The 23,073-nt window shown below is 41.1% G+C and overlaps 1 protein-coding gene and 1 non-coding gene across 13 annotated transcripts in view; both read right to left on the reverse strand.

Moving 5' to 3' along the window:
• ENOX1 (ecto-NOX disulfide-thiol exchanger 1) overlaps positions 1 to 23,073 on the reverse strand; it is a 366,488-nt gene that overhangs the window by 261,039 nt on the left and 82,376 nt on the right. The window lies entirely within an intron of this gene.
• MIR6555 (microRNA 6555) lies at positions 2,309 to 2,408 on the reverse strand. Its single transcript, NR_105423.1, has one exon. It is a non-coding gene; the product is annotated as a microRNA 6555 (primary transcript).

Here is a 23,073-nt window from a genome sequence, read left to right on the forward strand (position 1 = left end):
ATGAGATGCCCCCTCCCAGGTGACAAATCCACAGGGCACATTGCCACGAGCCCTATGAACCCAGCTGAAAAAGGCAAACGAGACTGTCAAGGCATGCTTTGCCTAACATGCATTGTTGTTTCCCAGCACCAGGCCATGATGGGCTCTCTACGCGGGGTGTTTATACTCTCTGGTGTTGGTTTTGCGTGCTCTGTCTTCCTTTATTAATTTTAAACAGAACAGGGGGATGTAAATTCACCACTGGGGATATGTCAGTGTTTGCTCAACATGCTCTATATACCTTTATTAATTTTGTATTGAATGGTGGATGTGATTTCACCCTGGGGGAAAATCAGCGATAGACAAAGGCCATTCCCACTGTAGGGGAGCAGTGGGGAAGGGGAGATCATTTCTCTCTGGGTTTGTTTGAGGAATGTGTGTGCTTTCAAGGATTTCTGAAGCTGAGGAACTTTTGCTGTCATGAACAGGCAGTTTCAGTGCCATGACCTACTGGTCTGAAGAGGTTGATTATCTTAATGTACCATTTGTTATGCAAGTCTTACAGCTTGCAGTACATTTTACAAGCAACAGACGATGCCTTTTTATAATGTGGGAATAGTACACTTGGGGGGAAATTAAAAAGCTTTCAAAACTTAGAACAAGACCCTTTATTTTAATGGAGCAAATGCATTAAAAAAGCTGCACCAACTACAAAAGGTTTGTTGTTTGACAGAGATTTGCAAGGTTTAGCATTGGACACAGTGCAAAAATTTCCTCATCCTTCCCTTCCCACCAGTGAGACCACATTGGGCTGAGAGAGCGCAAGAATGCTCAATTCCCTGCACTGCTATTCCTTAAGGACTCATGGAGGTGTACTAAGAGCTGTTCACTTGCACATAGCTCTTTGCTACCTACCTTAAATTCACAGAATCACAGAGTCGTAGGGGTTGGAAGGGACCTCTGGGGATCATCAAGTCCAACCCCCCTGCTAAAGCAGGTTCCTTACACTAAGCTGCAAAGGAAATTCCCCAGACAGCCGTGACATGGAAGACACCTGACCAGAAAGCTAAAGACCTATTTACTGATCAGAAGATGCTGCACTAAGATTTATATCAAAAATAAGGACGTGCTAGGATTTATATTGCTGAACAGTGCCTTACTGAAATTACTGCTCATAACAAACTTGAAACGGTGAACTGAATTAATTACTTGTTTGATCAAAATGTGTTACAGACTTGAAAACTGAATTATGGAGTAGCTGTTACTCACGGCACATGTTTATGGGACAAGTCATTCTTTCCCTAATCTGGTGCAGCTGGCACGTGAACTTCTTGCATGACTGCTGGCAGGGGGCAGAAAGTGTTTGCACCAGGGCCAGAGAAGCATGGTTCCCATACTGAGTACCAGAAAGAGCAAAATCTGCTTCAGCTGAAAAATGAGTAAGGGAAACAGGAAAGTAAGGGGGTGAGGACTGCAGCTGGCTGCTATGGGCTCTACGGGTCAGTGCTGTTATACTTGCTAAATACAGCTCGATTCTGAGCTAGTGCAAGGGAAAGAAGGAAGGGCGGGATTTGGAAACTGCCTCACATCTGTCCATGACAGTAACACGCAACCTGGGGAAAAAGTAATAAATACCAGGTACATGTCACGGCACACAATGCTAACAGTCTGTAATAAAAGCAAATGCAATGGCACACACCAGCTGTGCTGCCAGCAACCTGGGGTTCCCAGAGACTGAAGGCAGGCAGCAGGGAACAAGGGGACAAGGCTGGGACCCACTGAGTCCATAGAAGGCGACAGGAGTCTCCCAGTCCTTCATCTGTTAGCTGCATCCTAGAAAAACTGCAGGCTGGCAGTGGCATTTGGTGTGAGCTCCTGTCCAAGTCTGCTAAAAATAGAACACGAACTAGAGCTCTGGTTTCTGTCCTTGGCTGTCTTGCAAGCCATCATCTTTCTCTTCTCTCTTTCAGTGCCACCATGTATGAAATTCTGGAGAGGAATTTCATTCAGCCATGTAGTTATCCAGAATATACACACCGGAAGACTGTGCCACCATTCAAGAAGACCTGGAGAGGCTGGGGAGTTGGGCAAAGAGCAATCTGATGACATTTAACAAGAGCAAAAGTAGAGTTTTGTACCTGGAGAGGAATAACCGCATGCATCAGTACAGGTTAAGGAATGACCTGCTGGAGAGGACCTCTGAGGAGAAGGACCTGGAGGTCCAGGTGGACAATAGGTTGACCATGAGCCAGCAGTGTGCCCTTGTGGCCAAGAAGGCCAATGGTATCCTGAGGTGCATTAAAAAGTGTGTGGCCAGCAGCTTAAGGGAGGTGATCTTCCCCATCAACTCTGCTCTGTTGAGGCCACATTTAGAATACTGTCTCTAGTTGTGGGCTCTGCAGATCAGAAAAGACAGGGATCTCCTAGAAGGAGTCCAGTGGAGGGCTACAAAGGGCCTGGAGCATTTCCCATATGAGAAAAGACTGAGTAACCTGGGTCTCCTCATCTTGGGGAAAAGAACACTGAAGATAGGATCTGATTAATGTTTACAAATATCTAAAGGGAGGTGGGAGGCAAATGGAAAATGGAAACCGTTGCAATGGATGAGGACAGGTTCCTCTTGGTGGTGCTTAGCAATAGTCAAGGAGTAATGGCATAACACTTGAACACAGTAAATCCTGTACAAACATGCAGAAGAACTTATTTACAGTAAGAGTGTCAGAGCACTGGAACAAGTTGTCCAGAGAGTAGTGGAGTCTCCTATGGAAATATTCAAGACCCATCTGGATACCTACCTGTGTCATCTATTGTAGGGTACCTGCTTTTGCAGGGAGTTTGGACTCAGTGATCTGTTGATGTCCCTTCCAACCCCTGAAATTCTGTGATCCTCTCAAAATCTTTTTTCTATGGATACTGCACCCCAGAGCTTCCCATCCGGACCTCCAGTGTTGTCCACAAAGTCTACTCTCTCTCTGAGAATAAAGTTACTGTAGAACAAGGTAAATTAGAAGGGAGCCCTGCTGCTCAAAGCAAGTTTCTCAGGGTCTTCTCCAGTTGAGTTTTGAGTGTGTCTGAATGAACACCTCAGAGCCTCTCTGGGCAATTTGTGTTAGTGTTTGACCACACCCATGGCGATCTTATTTATTTATTTTTTTTCCAACTACACGTACTCAGAATTTCATTTGTCCCAAACTGTATCTGTTGCTTCTTGTCCCATCACCATGCACTTTTGACAAGTTTGGCTCTGACTAGTCTATCCTCTCCCGCTAGGTAGCTGTAGGCCGCAGCAAGATATCTCACCGACTTTTTCTTCAACTGAACAGTCACAGCTCTTTCCACTTCTTCTCAGCCATCCTCTACTCCATCCCCCTGAGCATGTTGATGGCCTTCCATGGGACTTGCTTCAGCATGTCTATGACTTTCTGGTTTTTGGGAAGCCCAAAACTAGAAAGAGTACTTCAGATATCATCTCACAAATGCTGAACAGAGGCAAACAATCACTTCCTAAGTTATGTCCAGTTGAAAGCATCCAGGAAGCTGCAGTGCACAGAGCTAGAACAAGATGTCCTAGAAACACGTGCCCAAATGTTAACTAAATATCCAGATTTTTGAAGTGTGTGGACTAGCACTGACACAAGGAGATGAGGGTCAGCCACGTGAGCCTGAAGTAGCAGCAGGCACACAGGTATGACAGACCAGCTAATTGAGAGAAGAAAGGTAGGGAACACTGTCATATTTCAGAGCACATAACCATTTGAATATTAGTATGAAGCATCTACAACCAAGCTTAAATTACTGCTGATCCTAACAGGAATAAAACAGCAGTAATTTGCCCATTATAATATAATAAGGCACTGTATCATACAAACACAGATTTTTTTTTAGTATCAGTGCAGCCTGCCTAAATGATGTATAACACCAGCATAAACAGGTCATAAAATGGGACAAAAGTGACATAAACCAATTGACTTTAGAGCCACTTCTGTAACCTAGTATCAAAAAAATAAAGGACTGTGATCCAGTCAACATTTGTTAAGAGATGACATATTTCTGTCTTCTATCCAGAGCAACAGTATGCTGCAAATAAAATCATCCATTGTTCTGCCATATTACATCTTCAATACACTACGTTGCATCCTCCATATACCTGGTAATGAAACCACTAGGAACAAGAGGAAAGAATTTCTAAGAGGAAGCAGCAAATAAGCACACATGCACATAAGAGGAAAAACAGTAATCCATCTACCACCCTTCTAAATAACTCTCTCAGCAAAAAAAAACATTTTAGTATTAAGACCATGAAGACAGTAATTCTACAAAAAACAAAAGCCTGGAGCAAAATGTTTTTATCAGGAGTGCAAGTGCTGGGTCTATTAAAAAAAAAAAAAGGCAACTTTGCATTATTGTTGGGTTTTTTTTATGGTGGGAAGAGCAGCACCATAAAAGTGAGTCAGTACCCAGAGCTGATCCTAAGGAGCAATGGAAAGCAAGACTTGGTTTTATTCATTTTTTGTTACTGAAAGAAAAGAATGAGAACAAATGGCAAAGGTTCTTGATCAGTGCAATGATTTGGGAAATCTGCACATGAAATATGAATTCTGGTTAATTAAAATATTATTCAGATGAGTAACTCTCTGTCACAGATAATTCTCTGCCAACACAGATCTACTATATGGACAAGACTTCCAACAACTCCCCTCTGTATCAGCAACATTCCCCATCACTTCTTTTTTCCTGGAAAAAAAAAAAGGCACTGAGTTATCAGAAGTTAATGAGTCAGTATAAGCTCACTTCTTTTTTTATTTTTTTCTTTAACTTTATCCTCTCTTGCAAAAGGCTTATTCTGATTTCTTTTGATACTGGTTTCCTAAAGAGTTTTACTGATGATAAAGTCCTGCCACTGACCCAGCAAAATTAATGCACTGATGGTATCAGCACAGTAGTTCTAAGGAGAGGGAAGTGGCCTTTTGGATTGAACTGCCTTTTCTCAAACCAAGGTTTGTTGCTATGTTTATGTATATTCAAAATAATCTGATGGGAGTGGGGCCACAAAGTGGACTCTGTGGTCAGAGGTTAACTACAAATAATGTTGAGAACTCACATCCTAAACAATTTAAAGTATAGAAGAGCAAAGCCAGGATTTGAAAGTGCATTCTTTCTTTGGATTACGGGCAGGAGGAATGAGCAGTGCTTGTGAGGGTTCCCAGAGGCTATTTCTCACTAAATAAACTGCTGGGATCAAGATTTGTTGGAGCTTCTTGATGGCCTTCACTTTTGCTCTCAGTTGTGTGTTGGGTAATTAGGCCTGGAGGGGACACCTGCATGCCTCACTATGCCAGCGTTCACCTCCAATAGGTTCTGCATGAGATGAGAAGAGGCTTTCTGGCTATCCATCAGCAAGACTGAGCGAGGACACCTGAGGGATTCTGCAACTTCACACCATCACAGTAATGAGTGGGGAAATGGCCCTGGTGGAAGAAAGGGTCATTATTTTTCAGAACGGTTTCCCTACCCACATAGCCTAGGCTGCACACTTCAATTTTAACAAGCTGTTCTGTAGGCAGAAATCAGTCTGACAAGGACTTTGAGAAACGAAAGTATAATTAGGATCCTAAAACATCTCCAGTTATATTTTGGCTGTGCCTTTGCAATGTTACCACTGACTTTGGATCCAGCAGCTAGTGGCAAAAAAGCTTGAATAAAAATATATTAAAAAAAAAAAAAACACAACAACAAACAATCCTCCCCCAACACCTCAAAATCCAGTGCACACATAAAATCACAGAATCACAGAATCATTAAGGTCGGAACAGACCTCTAAGATCATTTAGTTCAACCATCCACATATCACCAATATTGCCCATTAACCATGTCTGTTGGTGCCACATCTGTGCATTTCTTCAACACCTTCAGGGACAGTGACCTCCCTGGGCAGATTCTTCCAGTGTCTGAATACTCTTTTGGAGAATTTTTTCCTAATACACAACCTGAATCTCCCGTGGCACAACTTGAGGCCTTTCCCTCTCGTCCTATCAAATATCAGGGTGTATCTTCCAAAAGAGAATTTTAAAGGTATCTTTTCATATCTCCACAGCTTTGCATGTCCAAAGATGCTGCAAAACCAGCCTGTGTGCCCTGAGCACCAAATAGCAGCAAGAATTCTTGATTGGAATTAATCCTTGAAGCACTTGTTCTTGCTCATATAGTAGCATTGCAAATTGTTTGCACTCCAGAAACTACAGTCACACAAATTAAGGTCACGTTTTGAACAAAGCAGATTATTTCTCTGCCTGCAACTGACTTGTATGTGCATTTGTAATAGGTCCATCAGTAAGACATTTGTGCCATGAGCTAATAATGAAAATAATGATGGAATAATAGCAAAGTTACATGCACAGACAGGCCTTCCATAGACTGAAGACTGTGCAAGTGCAAACAGAGGTCATCACTGGAGAATATGGAGACAAGGCCTCCTGTAGCCTTGTTATAAGAGCCATATTTTCAAAGGATAGCAGCCATTTTTTGCAGCTGAACTGCTGTAGTTGCAAGTAAAGATCAAAAAAACAAGATGTTTGTGACAGAATAAATGTTTCATAAGGCATTGCCAAAAAGAGTACTGGTTTGCATGTATTGCAGCCTACGGTATGTTTTGCACCCCACAAATACAAGCTAACAGAGAAGTGGGGCACTTCTCTGATCTATAAGTCCTATTTTTGTACATTTGCAAAGATAAATATCCAGATTTCTGCAGAAGTCTTTTCAGATAAAGGTTTGAAACTCCTCCTGTTTAGTTAAAAATATAGGTGAATATCCAACATTACTTAAAGTAGGAAGAAAATCTGTTTTGTTTTGTTTTGTTTTCCTGGAATTTGCCACCTTTACAATCAGCTTGTTAATAACACCAGTTTCCATCTGTCAGCAGCTCCACAGCATATAGATGCAGTGCTTTAAATACAGGAGAGGATATAAAGTCCCTCAGAGAACCCACGCTGCTTTGTTAAGGGCATATTTTGATGATGTCTCCTACAAGTTTCCAGTCGTGGCTGTGTCAGCAAGCTCTGGCACAAAAGACCAGACAGATGCGTGTTGACTAGACAGTATGTGAAGAGGAGTCAGGTTAAGGACAGCCCTGGAGCCAGAACTATTGCTTCTGCACTGGAAATAAGGCTGTAATTTCTAAAGCATCTGCAGGATAATGTCCCTCAGGAAGAGAAACAGAACAATAAAAAAATTAAAAAACAAAAACCCAACCACAGTCTCTAAACCTTTTTTTCTCAAGGTCATAGAATCATTGAGGTTGGAAAAGACCAACAAGATCTAGTCCACACATCAACCCATCACCACCATGCCCACTAACCACGTCTCATTGCAAGAAGATTTATACATAAGACAGGGGAAAGGAAAAGGCTTTCAAATTCTCCCAGCAATTTTGAGGACGCTATCAAAGAATCCATGCTTTAACGGCCCGATCCCAATTGCCCATATGCCTGTCAATTGGATTGCACAGTTCCATTGCACTCACTTCCATGTGCAAGGATATATGGCTAGAAACTTGAAGATCTAAAGCAGTTACGTTACTCGTTGCATCAAATTTATCCAGCTAATCAGAGAGAAATGTTCTATTCCAAATAGAATCCAAGAACCTGCAATAGTTGATACATATTTGTAGGAGGCCTTGAAAAACTTTTATGACAAAAAGTTCTTTAAAAATTTACAATTTTTAATTTTTTTTCCCCCACTGAACAGCTCAGTGAAGTGTGTCCCAGACAGGGGCCCATAAGGGGTCAAACACTGGTTATTTGTTCTCTTTTGCTCTTAACAAATGAAGCAAAATATAGTTAATACATTATGCATGTCTTCAAGCATATTTTTATTTGGGCTGTTTTGGTTTGTTGTGCCTTGGGAACTTTCATTTTGTTTTGCTGTGCCTTGGGAACTCTGACTTTATTTTGCTTTTCTGGTTAATAATAAAATTGAAATATTAGGGCTGAACATCAACCAATCTACAGGGCATGAGATTTTTCTAAGTTTCAATGAAACAGTCTCTCAGTCTCTTTTCCACTGTTATCTCATCAGCCACCAAACTGCTCTCAACAAGTTGACCTGTCAGAAAAGCAGAGCAGGCCAGTTGCTATTAGTCATTTCATTTCCTCTAACGACGATCTGTTATTTCACCAGTGAATACGATATAGTGTTCCAGCAACATGCTTTAGCATCCTACAGTTAAATTAAACAAGCAAAAGACAGTTCTCTGCCACATGGAATTTAGTCCTGTTTCAGAAGTGAAATAGTGAGGGAGAGCAGCAAAGTGAATGGGAGAAGGAAGGGGAAGGGAGGAGGACAAGGCTAATTAGACTGGACAGTTAATTACATTGACTGAATTCACATACCAGTGCTACTTTTGCATTTTATTTTGGGAGGTTGGGTATTTTTTGGCAGTTAGAAGGAATTCATGTTTCCCTGGCAGAATATGAGAAAGGTAAGGAGTAAGAATAGATTAAGGAAAGTGAAACCAAAGAGATGGGCTCCCAGTTAAACCGTCGAGTCATACCAGCCCCTGTTTTCTCCTAATCTCAGCACTCTTTTCAGTTGCACTCAGTGACACAGCCATGCTCTTTGCTGTGAGGCATCCCTTACACACAGCTCACGTATCAGGGAATCACACTCTGGTATGCTTGAACTGAGCAGGAACTTGCCTGGCTCACTGCCTGGGAATGAGCTGAGAAGGGCTGGGAAGATGGAAAGGAGAGCCTCAGTAGGAATTCCCCCTGGCAACCTGGTATTCCTTCTCTGATGAAGCTTCCCATGATACGTCATATAGTTCCTGACGGGTCCATAACCAATTCAAGAGGCTATTACAAGTAACAGACTGAAACCCAAGACTCTGAACTGCCTTTTTGGTGATGTTACTTGCTCTTGGGGATGATCATTCCCAGCGCATGGTCTGCAGATGCCACCAGCTGAGATCGTGCTGGTCTGAAAGACATCTGGCAGATCTGCTCAGGTTAACTCTGATTCCAGTGGGGATTTCAAGTGTCCATCAGGCACAGAGCAAAAACAAGCTGGAAAAAAAAAATTAGACTAAAATGCTGAGGCCCGAGATAGGCCCTGAATCAAAGCTGACCTATAGATGAACCTCACAAACTCATAGTATATCTAATATGTGCAGTATTAATCACACATAGAAGATGCCATTTATCCATATTTTGCCATGTCAGTATGTGTACTCTGGTGTTTATCTACAGAAGCTTTGTTATAATGCTTATTGTGCAGTAATGGTCAAATGGTATCTTTCTTGATCACAAAGGAACTGATGATGGTAAAGTACTAGGACAATTGGTGATGTCTCTTTCTTAATCAATATCACTGACCTCAGGTAGTAATGATTAAATGCATTATCTTGCTTATTTTCTTTATTGTTAAGCTTATTTTTTGACTGCAGGCACTGCTTTATTTTGTGTATTATTTTGAGATAGTAAAATAAGCTTATCCCTTTTGTTGGTGTCTGTGTGTTTCCTGGTGACCCTGTAAAATGGCAAAACAAAGGCCCAGTCAAAAAATGCACCTCTGGGGGGGCCCTGAGAAGAGTGTCTTTTCACAGCTTTAGTCCTAAACATTGCCAGTGATTTGTGCTTTTTAAGACTAAAAGCAATAGCCATGTGACCAGCAGCTTTGAAGCTGATGGCAGTTCAGAGACATCACCTAGCTGTCCTCTAACAGGTGCTTCCCAAACTCAGTACCAGGACTTGGCTGGAAACCTGGGGCAGCATCAGCCCTTCAAACTGCTGCTGCTTAATCACTGTACAGCAAAGCATGGGACAAAGCTAGTTATAGCTGGACTGCCAGGAGCTGATTTTGTCCTCTGTTATGCATCTATACTAGGCTGACTGCTGTTGCAAAGAAAAAAATCTGTCTTGAAACAAACACAGAGCCAGAAACCCAACTTATTTAAGAAACAGACAACATTAGATTACTCACATGGCCAAAAACCTGCATCCATGTTTAGATAAGATAGTTTCTCACCTACCTCATCCTCCCCTGTAACTCAAATGAAGCTCAGGCAAACAGCCAGCCTTTTTCTCATTCCTTTCCTGCTGAACCCGTACTGGCATCTGGATGGATTCCCTCTCCCCTCCTGGGATTCATTCTAGTTCATCCTCCTATAGAGGATTTTGGAAATCCAACTGCACCAGCCTTTCCCTGGCTTGACACACAGCCTCAGCACAACCCCTCATAAATCTAACCAAGCTGCCCTGGTCACAATGTGCGGTGCACCACTAGTTTAAACTGGGTCCTCAAAGTTCCTTAGTGGCATCAGTATACCACTGCAAGTGATACCACTAGCTCTGTCTCTTAATGAATGTAATGAGTCTGCAAATGACACCCCGCCATAGTGACACGTTGGAAAATAAATGACTCAGTTGCTACTTTCCTTGACTCTGCTTCTTGGGATGGACAAGTCCAAAGGTGAGCCCACCATTTTTGGCTCTACCACTCTTCCAGTTCTTTCCTTAGTTACTCTCCCGCTTTAGTGGATCAAAACTTAACTCAGACTTTCCAGGATATTCAACTGGGGGAAAAGAAAACCCTATTAAAATGTGACAATCCATAGAACACTACCATGGATTACACCTTAATCAATTTTAACTTCATGCCCTTAGTGCTTCAGTGTTCCCCTTTACAAGGAAGTAACTCAGCCATCACATGCTAATTCTAATAAAGCACATGTAATACCCCTTTCCTACCACTTTTGCTGTAGTTCTTTGTTTTTCTTTCTGGTGTCCATGTATCTGAACAGAGACTCTTTAAATGGCACTCAGAAAAGCTTACAGTTATTTCTGTTTGCTTTCCTTTATCACCCTGCTAAGGTTTCACTCCACTGATACAGAGGTACTGTTTTTCCAGCTGGAAGCCAGACCAAGACACAGCAATAGAAGCAGCGGCCAGATCCCACTGGACAGCCACAGACTTTCAAAGCTGTTGTGAGCATGAACTCATTTAAAAATTCATTTAAGAACCATTTAAATTAATTACAAAAAAGAGTAAGAAAGCTTACCTTACTAACAGCTTTAGGGTCTGTACTGTATCTCATCTCTCAGCCTGGATCCCAGATGGTCAGAGAACCAAATTGGTATTTGAGTTTTAATTATTCTTGTTATTATATTGAAGATATGTCTGGAGACATATTATGAAGCTCCTTATGAATGGCCAGGAAGCAGGCACACATAAAGACCATCCAAAAGGCCTCATCACACCTCGTGTTCTGGGTCAGGTGGTTGAACTGCCCCATGCAGATCTGCTACGATTAGGAGAGCTACAGGCAAACCACGTGGCTGAAGGTTCCTTAGTGTCATCATTGTGTGTCATCAGTGTACTACTGCAAGTGATAAATTAGCTCTGTCTCTTAATGAATCTAATGTTTTGGGGACTGGCACCCTGCCATAGAGGTATTGCTTTAGGTGAAAAAGAAATGGGTCAGTTGCTACTTTCCTTGACTCTGCTGCAATACTTGGGATGGACAAGTCCAAGCAGCCAAAATACCCATGCCCAGCCAACATCCATACATCAAGCTCCCTATCAGAGCTGTGTCTGGGAATTTTGCTTGCAGTGCTTTCCAGATACTCATAGAGGCTCTCAAACTGGCCAACAATTCCTCTCATGAAGCTGATTATTGTGCTAATTAGATGTGCTCGCCTGATTCTTAGTGCTATTCCGCTTCATTCAAATAGAGTGAGCTAAGTGTGGCCATCTTGCAGATAGCACATGGGCTGAAAGACTCCGTACTGGCACTCCTCTGCTCCCCAGTGCTCACCCCACACCATAACAGCGTCACTGAGAGCTTAATGCATCAGGTGGGGGGTTCCAACCAGCTGCAGGATGCAGAAGGACTGGCAGCATCAGCCACCCCAAGGGCAGGAAAGCAGCTTAGGCTGTCAGACCAGGCAAGGAAAGCAAAGTGTCAGACAGACACCCATGTCAAAATCTTGTTTGGCTGGTGTTATCGGAGATAGATATTTCAGTTGCCTTTGCCTTATTATTAATTCATGCCCTCTCCATGCATCATTGACTGACTTAGAGTTGCATAGAACCCAAACATATATTAAAAATACTACCACTGCATAAACAGCTCATTAAAATGGATTTAAAATGGGGCCTATAAAACGAAAATAAACAAATCTAAACCAAGGGTAGAATGCCCTTAAAATTAGAGATATGTGCTTGGCTGGAGAAGACAAACGAGAGACAGTTTTCCCATTTCAGCCATGCAGATCTGCCCACCCAACTGCATATCCTGCAACAACTTAAAGGCAGATGCAGTGTGATTCCTTTGTAGGCAAACAATAATCTCCTTAGCTCCACAGACAACTGAAAATAAATGGAAGTTGAATATTTGATAGTTTAGATAGATTATTCCAAACAGACTCTATTTTCTCTAATACCACAAAATAGATCCCTTAAAGGATATGCTTATGCCCTCAGCAGTAGTGCTGCGCTTCATCTGTCTATTATCTAAGCTGCAAAGTGTGAGACACAGACGGCTTCACTCCATGAGAAAGAAGTTTGTTGTCTTCCTGTAAGGCGGTGCCCACGCTAAGAAAGCCTACCTTCCAGAAACGGATTTTCCTAACTCAGAGGGTACATATATTACCAAGAACTTCCAAGACAGGGTTTTAGCCTTAATGCAACTAAAGGGACATGGGTTGTACAGCAATATTTGCCTCGCAACGCAAAGATGCAAAGCATTTTGAAGTGTTTAGGATGCCATAATAAAGCAAGGCTCTGAGGTATTCCTCTGTCCACTATGAATGCAAATGGAGGATTTGATTTTCTGACAGTATTTTAAAGACATATTTGCAACTAGACTTACAGATCACAATTAGCAGATAAGTGACCTAGCGAAAATGAAGATAGACGTTCAATGCAGCAAGTTCAGTGTCACATTTAATGGTTTGGAAATCTTCCCTTCTATCTGGCAGCCAGGGTCAGCATCTGCCTATTCATCTTTTTCGAACAATAAACACATCAGTTGAAGGCATAATATTGTATTATTATGGGACTCACTACTGAAAGGTATGTGGCAACAATAAAAATGCAGAGTATTTACTGTTTAATATGCCTGAGATCCAGCACTTTCCAGCTTAATGCATTATTACTGGGAACATTAGTTTCAATATCTAATTTCCAAGGGACGTGAAATGTTCAAACCCAAGTGGAAGAGAAAATGAACTAGCCCAAACCATCACATTTTGAACAGCCTTTTTAAATAACAGTTTTTCCATTCTAATGTATCTAATGCACTGTATCTACAGTTCTGAAACAAACTCCCTCATTTTGCCTTCTATTTTTTTATTCATTATCCCCTTTTGGAAAAGATGCATCACTAAAATCTCTGCTATAGTGTTTTAGGAAATGAGCAATTCTCTGTTATTTTAATAGGGCCACAAAGAGAGCTACATTTCTCAGCATCTATGATACGAGGATTTACCAGTTGTTTCCTCCCAGTGTTTTTTGAAACCTCCTTTTCCACTGGGACCCTTGGTAAACCACAGCACTTCCCACTGTAGGCTGAGACATCAAGCATAACAAAAGAGAAGGAGCGGTTATTTCCCACCTCTACAGCTCCGGCGTGATTCATGGGGGGAAATTTACTCCTGCCTCTAACCAGATGTCATGGCAGGAGAAGTGGACACACCCTCAGCAGATGGGCCCTGAACTGTCTTGATGTTGACAAAACACGTTTCCATTAAATTTTATGTCCAGAATGACCCACTTTCACTTCTCACACAATTGATGCCATGTCCCAGCAAAGGCTGTTCATCTTTTCCCTGAACTGCTGTGAGCTTTACAGAATTGGAAAAAGCCCGCTAGGCCAGAGGGACCTTTGCAATTACATAACAGCTCAGCACTCTTCCCAGAAGAAATTCTTCCAACATTGCTACCATAAAAAGGGAGGGCTTCACACTTATCCTACTTCTGACCTAAGCTATCCACAGCAAATAACAGGAGGAGTATTTTTTTATATACTCAGCACTGTCATTAGGAAATACGCTGCGTAACAAGCAAAATATAACAAGCTTTTTTCAGAAAATATCCTCCAGCCCATCTGTGTGAACGACCCGTGTTTGCTGCTGGTAACAGCCTATCTCTCCTGACACTCTTGCAAAGCTGGAGGAGATTTGGAGAGTATTAAGTGTTACTCTTACTAACTGAAAACTTGCTGAAGAAAAGAACTACTTACGTTGTATGAGTTAGAAAACAACTTTGAAACAAACCAATCTACCTTTAGCCTTAATGCATACCAAATGACATGCTTGCTAACATGATCAATCATAGAATCATCACAGAATCATAGAATGGCCTAGGTTGAAAAGGACCACAAAGGTCATCTAGTTTCAACCCCCCTGCTGTGTGCAGGGTTGCCATACACTAGACCAGGCTGCCCAGAGCCACATCCAGCCTGGTAATAGAATCACAGAATCACCGAGACTGGAAAAGACCTACAAGATCATCCAGTCCAACCATCCACCTACTACCAATATTTCCCACTAAACCATGTCCCTCAGTACAACATCTAAATGTTTCTTGAACACCTCTGTGGACAGTGACTCCACCAGCTCACTGGACAGCCTGTTCCAGTGCTTGACCAGTCTCTCAGAGAACTTTTTCCTAATGTTCAACCTGAATCTCCCCTGGTGCAATTTGAGGCCATTTCCTCTAGTCCTGTTTCTGTTCCATGGAAAAGAGGCTGACTCCCACCTTACCACAACCTCCCTTCAGGCAGTTGTACAGAGCAGTAAGGTCACTCCTGAGCTACCTCTTCTCCAGACTGAACAATCTCAGCTCCCTCAGCTCCAGACCCCTCACCAGCTTCGTTGCCCTTCTCTGGACTCACTCCAGGGCCTTGATGTCTTTCTTGTAGTGAGGGGTCCAAAACTGAACTCAGTATTTGAGGTGTGACCTCACCAAAGCTGACTACAGAGGGACAGTCACCTCCCTGCTCCTGCTGGCTGTGCTATTTCGGACACAAGCCAGGATGCCATTGGCCTTCTTGGCCACCTGGGCACACTGCTGGCTCATGTTCAGTCTAGCGTCAATCAACAACCCCAGGTCCATTCCCTCCACGCAGTCTTCCAGCCACTCTGCCCCAAGCCTGTAGCATTGCCTGGGGTGGTTGTGGCCAAAGTGCAGGACCTGGCACTTGGACTTGATGTTCAGTGTGCTGAGTTAATTAAGAAGATGATGTTTCTTCCGAACCAACTTATCTTCTAACAGAAAAATGCAATTACTGGGAATAATAATAAAGCAAAAAAGACAAAGCTGTGAGAATGGTAGTAGAACCTATTCCATAATTATGCTCTCACTTGGTACATAAAACAAATATCCAGAAAATCATCATCAACTTCTACTACATGTAATACATCTGCTACATAATCTACTAGCTAGGACTTTGATGTTCTGAAAAACACCAGTAACTGTCATAATTAAATCCTCTATAGTGACTCAGCTGCATAGCTCAACGAATGTTTCACACAATACCATCAATATGAAAGCCCTCTGATTTTCCGACCTGCTACTGTAATTGGATTAAAATGTCTAACTGTTATTATTTTTGAAGGGAACTACAGCTTGGAGTTTCGAACATCATGAGGGCTTCTATCTTTCCTTTGGCCAACATATAGCTCTGCTGCACAGCCAGAGGAACACTCATCTTTCATGACAAAGCCACTTTCACATTATAGTCTTCTATAGTAATCTCGCATGATGTCAGAAGTGCTGCTTTTACGTCTTGGGAATAATTTGTCTGGATAAATAGAATCCATAAAGCAATATGAAGAAACATTTCACCAAGGACAAATGTCGTCTTGTGGATTTTTTTTACACTAGTAATAATTACTTCCGTGCTCTTTTTTTTTTTACATGGCCCCAAAAGAGGAGTTTTAAACGATGTTATTAAGTTGATGAATTTGTGCTCATATGAAGGGAGTCAGAAGCCACTGTTTCACATCTGTTGTTTTTATTCTGTGGTTTCCAGGCCCAGGGCATCCAGTCAGCTGAGTAGCACTCAGCTCCTCCTGTTTTCTTTTCCCTTCTTCTCTACCAAAAATAGGAAAAGAGCCAACCCACAGATATCCAAGTTAAAATATACTCATCTTGTACTATTTTGCAAATACTCAACATTTTGATATCTCTTTAAAATTTTCAGAATGTTGTGCTTTTTCTTTTTTTCTTTCTTTCCAGTAAGCCCCTTGAAAACAAAACACTTCAAACCCTCTATAGTTGATGTTTGATATTTAAACAGTGTCTCTTGCCAGGTTCTCTGGCAACACGAACTGCCTAGATCTCCTTCTCATGAGGTCTAGGTCCTCAAAAGTGTACTCACCCACAACAGGGTGAAAACAGCAGGTGAATATGCAAAACCTTTATTACTTATGGTAATGGCTATTATCCTTCAGCACATTGCTTAATCCAACATAGACCACACACAGTAGTCCCCTCTTGATGAAGCTACGGCATCTTAAAGTCCTAACAACTTTTATAGCATGTCCTTGAAATGTCCTGTTCCTTTCATCACTGCTGAGAAACTATCACAATCCCTTTATTTTTCTACCCATAATGATAGGGCAAGCAGTGCTGAGAAAAAAAAAAATGCAATCACAATAACAGAGGAAGAAAACATGATTCATGGGCACAGAAAGTAAATCACTAGGAAAGTCTGTCTTGTCCTCCTTTTTATTTTACTCATAGGTCAAGCGATCTTAATGAAGCTTCCTCCACATGTGCTTTATTGTTTGCTCTTATATAGAGCACAGTTATTTCAAACTCCTTATTTCTTTTTAAAAGCTGCACTAAAAGAAAGTCCTGTATGGGTTAACTGGGTCCTTGCTGAAAAGCTGCTACATTTACAGGTATCTGTACTCTACTCTATGATTCACCTGCCATCACCATGTAAAGTTGCTGATGGAAATCGGTGAATGATGATTATTCCCTACCAAGTAATCTTCAAGCAAGGAGATGACCTGGTAGCAAAGAACCTAACTTCCCTCTAACTTCCTGCATACAAATGGAGGTTGTTAGCTGCCCTCAAGGTTATCTGTTTACTTAAACAAAGGAGATAAATTACCCTATTACAATTCCATACACTAATTTGAAGCTGGATTAAAGTCAGGTCAAGAATCAAGCGAGTCTTGCTTGCTGTTCATTTAGTCAGGGACCCTTATCTAGGCAGAGAAGCAGTGGAGAAAAAGCATTTAGCCAAGAGAGAGCAAAGGGGGTAAAGAAGGAGGGAACAAAGTTATGTCTGCAGCCTGGAGATGTTGCTCCTACCTTAATCCACCTTTCCTGGCCAGCAACCATTCCAAAAACAACAGTAAAAAATACATTCCCAGGGTCCCTGACCAGCCAGGCTCAGGCTAAAATCCATGACACTACCACCTTTACTCTGCCCATTTTCTCCATCTTTTGGCAGACTTGTTCACCTGCTTTCTAATTCTCTTCATTTTATGTTCCTCTACCTCTTCCTTCAGTTTCTTTCTTTTTTTTAATGGACCTTTTGCCATTCCTTTCCCTTCTGCTGATCTTCACTTACAGCATGATGATGAAAATGAAACAACAGCTGTGTCTGAACATCATTTGCAAAACCATTCCCTCCCTCGCTCTGTCTACAAAGCTAGAGCCCAACCCTCTCACCCTGGCCTAAAATGCTTCTTCTTCTCCCTTTTGATAAAAAAATCCTTCCAGAAACAGACTCAAATTCCTGAGACACCAATCTTGACTGAGGAACCAGCCACATACAAACAAAAGAGGCCAGCAAAGAAATGTGGAGTACTTAAATACAAATCACTAACGCTGATCCATCAGCAATCTTTTTTCATACCACATTACAGAGATAACAAGATAAGAAAAAGAAGTCAGTACACAAATCTGACCAAGATGCAAATTTAGGTCAAATCATATCCTGAAATAAACACACGCATTTCCACTGAGTCACAGCATCTGGGTCAAACACTAATTCATGTTTTAACTTTGTTTAATACTCTGAACATGGGAAATCTAATGATGACCAACAAGTACTTTTTCACTTGATGTTCAAAAATGAATGGTGAGCATTCTCTACTGAAAACTGCCTTTGACATCTTCTCCAGTGATGCTGAACCTCCTGGGCTCATGCAAGGTGTATAGCAGAAAATTTACACTAACCCAGAAGATCTACAAAGTGAATGGACTCAATAAAACCCCAAACATCTGAAGCTGAATTGCTTAAGTGTATTGACTGTACGTAGACCCATGGTGGTGGAATTCCTATAAATGTTACAGTACTCCGTGATATTTTTTCTTTTTTCTTGTTTCTGGAGCAGTCCGTTGACAAAAGGCATGCATAGTCCATTACATTTCTACTTTACTTTTTATAAAATATAGATTCATTGTGTTTATTTAAAAAAAAAAAAAAAAAAAGGAAACTTCAATTCTGGACTTATCTGGTTGTTTTGGAAAGTGGAATTAGAAAGCGGAATGACATGCCCTTTTACAGATGGTGAACTGGATTCTTCCATGTCTACTCACTGCATCTCTAAGCTCCAACCACCAGGAAGAAACTCAAAACAATTTCTTCCTCTGATCCACACAGTCTACCTTCTTTTCTAAAAAGCTACTGAAAAGAAAACAGCAATTTCACAAATTTCTTTTTCAGACCAAAAGCCTTGCAACATCTGTTTAGCACATGCAGAATACCGAAAGAACCCGGTACCAATACATGCCAGAGCCTTAATAACAGAGAGATATGGCAGGAGCTTCTCAGACAGTATCAGCCACATTAACAGGAGCAGACCATTGAGGCAGTTCTCTAAAATGCTGTTAAAGAGCCTGCAGGCATTTAGGCACCATTTAGCCATATTTATTTCTTGATATATATACTAATTCCTACATAAATTCTGCAAAATTTGCATGAGTTGTAGACAAGAAACACATCTGTTTTATTTGAACCTGCAAAAACAGATCCCTTAAGGTAAGTAACTACACCTCTGTTATTTTTTTTATTTTATTTTCAATTCTTCTTCTAATCTTGAGACGGAATGTCTCCTATTTCCCTGGGACTACATTTCAAATAAACAGTTAGTGACATCTCCTGCCAAGTCTCTCCAGACGATGAGGACACACCAAGTATTTCTGGACTTCCTTGGAAGTGAAAGATGTGGGTGACACACCCAGAATCAAACACCAAGGACTTGCATCGTTGCTCTGAGCACATTTCCACCACATTTCCAAAACTGGAGCTGTTTGTTGCTAGTTTTTATCTGTCAAGTTCCTGCTTGTTAGATTCTTGGCAAAAGGAGTTTAACTTAAGCTTTTACAGACAGGATTCTTGCTGTTTAATACTTATTTTGAACTGTATTTCATTTCAGAGTCATTTTCTATACTCCTGCCATCAGCACAGACCACGCTGTAACAATCAGCTACTATTCACTTTTCAAAACAAGAACATTTCCAGCAGCATGCAGCTTTGTCCAGAGTCTCAGAGGCTCAACCTCTGGCACTTACCTACTCCTCACATTACAATGGACAGAATGCAGAAGTTCTACAAAGACTTTAGCGTGAATTACATATATAATTTTTATTTCTCCTTGCTTATATTGAAGAAAATTTCCTAGGTAGAGTGGGTCTAAGAAACCCTTGAAACTCTAACTGCTTTCTGTAAATGAAAGCAGGCAGATGGAATGGGTGCCATTTGCATTTAGGAGTATTGTTATAGGCAGCAATAGGTTAAGAGAAAATAGGGCTCAAATCCAACTGAAACAAAGGGCTCTTGAGAGAAAAATTGCTATTTTTCTATCCTCACAAATACTCCAGCTCCAGTCTCCTTGCTGTGTAATGTCCTTCCCAAAAAGCTCCAGGGTTCCTTTCAGACCCCATCCTACACTCTTCTGGAGCTGTGGGTTCTGGGTTTCATTTCAATCCACTGGCACTCTCTTCCTTACATGTATCATTAAAGAACATGTGTGGGAGAACCTCTATTTAAATCCATCTGCGTTCAACAATGGCAATAAAAAAATGATTGCATGCTTAAGCTTATAGAAAGCCAAGCACAAGACCTGGACCAGTATTCTTTTAATCAAATAATTGCTATTCAGGCGAGACTTTCTGTGTAAAAATTATTTCTTTTAAAAAGCCAAAAACATATTTGAATGAAATCAAGCACTCAAATGACTTTATTTAATGCCCATCATAATATTATATTATAAATATGTTGGAATATTTCTTTAGCTTTGTATGTATTTTCTTTTCTAATCATACCACTAGAAAAATAATACCACACTCTGGGATAAAAGAAAAATACTGCTATTGGAAAGAAGCTTCTTCTTCAGCTTGCCAAGCAGCTACCAGCCTTCCAAGTAGCAGAAACAGCATACAGTAGGGTTGCTATACAACATAATCAGTGGGACTTGGAGAATTGCTTTGCCATTTCCAAATCTATAATGACTGTTCTGAAATGACTGGGTTTTGCATGAGGAGAATTGGAAGGGAAGCAGGTGGCTACTAACAGCAGCAAATACTGAGCTGCTGATAGAAAAGGGGCACAAGGAGGGCAAGAGCCCGATGCCAGAGTATTTCACTTCTTCACGACCATCTTAGAAATGGACTGGCACAGGGAAAAGACAGCTCTGTTGCAACACATCATCTGCCCACTGCAACTCTATTCTCCAAAGGTTTTTACCTTTCCAAAATGCAGTAGTAACTATCTGGCCAGATTGATTTCTTGTTTTCCCCTGATGATTTCATTGTAATAAAATTTCACACAGAGAAGCGCTACAAGTGACGGGTCACAGAAGACGTCTGTAAGAACTCATTGTTAAAATTCAGGCAGAATAAAGGAGAGAAGAAAAGGTGAGGAAAGGAGTTAAAAAAAAAAAGAAAGAAAATTGAGGTTATTTACTTGTTTTTTATAGGCTTGGATTACATTAAAGATATAATGAAATCTATCATACCATCTAGACATGGCAATGCCTGTGCTTCATCAAAATATTTGTAAACAGCAACCTCTTTTATCTACAGAATGGATCAAATTCTACTCACCATGAGATAATTTCAGAAAGATTTTCCAGAAGAGGATGCTCTCAGACTCCATAAAATACAGCCTGCCTGCTCTGCTCACAGTTCAAATTACCAGTCTAAACACTATCAATAAAATCAAGTATATATTTTTTCCTTCAGGAAAAAAAAAAGAAAAAAAAAAAAGAATTGCAGCAGCTTGGCTCTGTTAGCTGGAAGAATATTTCCTTGGAAAATCCTCACTTCTACCTACCACTTATCACTACACAAGGGCTGCAGGGTTGGGAAATAATTCACACAGAAAGTCAACCAGAGTATCAGCAGGAGGTGAGATGCTTGCTCTACTTATCCATGAACATGCAGATGCAGTTCCTCTGTTTAATTAATTTATGTCTGCGGTCTTTTCTTTTCTGGGGATTGTGCCCATTTGTGGAGGCCACCAATAAATGGAAAGCAAGATTAAAGAGTAGCACAAACATGCCCAGCAAAGTGCCCTTAATTTGCTTGCCCAAAGAGAACTACCTCTATTCTTAGAGTTAGGAGAAAGCATCCATGTTTAAATGGAAAATCATATTAAGAGTGTTCCTGCTTCTACCCCTCTGCAAGCTAATGCATCTTGAATATATATTTCTTCAAAAGACCAGAAGTATACCTGGAAGAGCTTCTTGCTAAACTACTTGCTACACAGAAATAATACCATCCTTGGGACAATTTTCTCCTGCTACTCTTAATTTGAAGTGGCATTTTCAAAATCATTTTTGTCAGACAGCTTTTCCACATAGGAAGGAAGGGACTGAATTCTGACAGACCTGAAATAACCATAACACTGCCTTTGTTATATTGTAAGACTTGCACGTTACTCAATGTTCTTCACTTTCATTACTCTAAGTAAAGAAAGTAATCCACGAGCTCAAGTAAAATTCCTGAAATCAATCCCTTTATGAGTGCACAGAACCCAACTGGAAGCCAGAAATCATAACAGCAAGGTTATTAATGATAATTCTAAGTAGTTTAATGAGCTAAGACTTTTACCCTACCAGAGATCATAGAATCATTGAGATTGGAAAAGACCTCTAAGATTATAGTTCAACCATTGCCCCATCACAATCATGCCCACTAAACTATGTCCCTCAGGGTCACATCTGTACAGTCCTTGAACACCTCCAGGGATGGTGAGATGGTGATTCCACCATTTCCCCAGGCAGCTTGTTCCAATACCTCACTACTCTTTCAGAGAATAAATTTTACCTCATATCCAACCTGAACCTCCCCTGGCACAATTTAAGTCTATCATCTCTCATCCTCTCACTGTTACCTGGGAGAAGAGGCCGATTGCCACCTCAACACAATCTCCCTTCAGGTAGTTGCAGAGAGCAGTAAGGTCACTCCTGAGCCTCCTATTCTCCAGGCTGAACAATCCCAGTTCCCTCATCTGCTCCCCATAAGACCTGTGCTCCAGAACCTTCACAGTTTCACTGCCCTTCTGTTGACACACTCCAGGGCCTATGTTCCATATTTTGGCTCATATAATGTAGCACATTAAAAAATAGTCAATCATTACCAGTGCTTCCATTTAGAAGAGAGGAAATGAGAACCACAGGCCAATATCTTCATCATCCAATAGTAAGTCACAGGATGAGCTGGACATAGCACCAGTAAAAAAACACCCAAACATCTGAACTGTGCACTATTGGTTAGCACGGCAGTGTGCACTCATAAAAACAAGACTTCTAACTCTTTGAGTAGGAGTGACGAAAGAGGGTCTCTGTTGTAACTCACATCAGAAAGCATTACAAAATGAAGAACGATGACAGAAATAGTGATGCAAAACCATTCTGCAGAAATCTTGACTTGTCAGAATTAAAAATAGCAGGCAGGAATCTCTGGACATGCTGGGTTTGGCTCATCAGATAAAGTATCCCTGCCCAGATCTAACATAGCCAGCTCAGACTCCTTTCACACTCATCAGATAGAAACAGGCACATATTGATGTTAAGCGTTTGGTCAAGCACACATATTTGTTCATCCTAGGGCAAAAAATCCTCCTCC

The sequence above is a fragment of the Gallus gallus genome, chromosome 1 (assembly GCF_016699485.2).
Source record: "Gallus gallus isolate bGalGal1 chromosome 1, bGalGal1.mat.broiler.GRCg7b, whole genome shotgun sequence".
In the NCBI taxonomy this organism is placed as follows: Eukaryota; Metazoa; Chordata; class Aves; order Galliformes; family Phasianidae; genus Gallus; species Gallus gallus.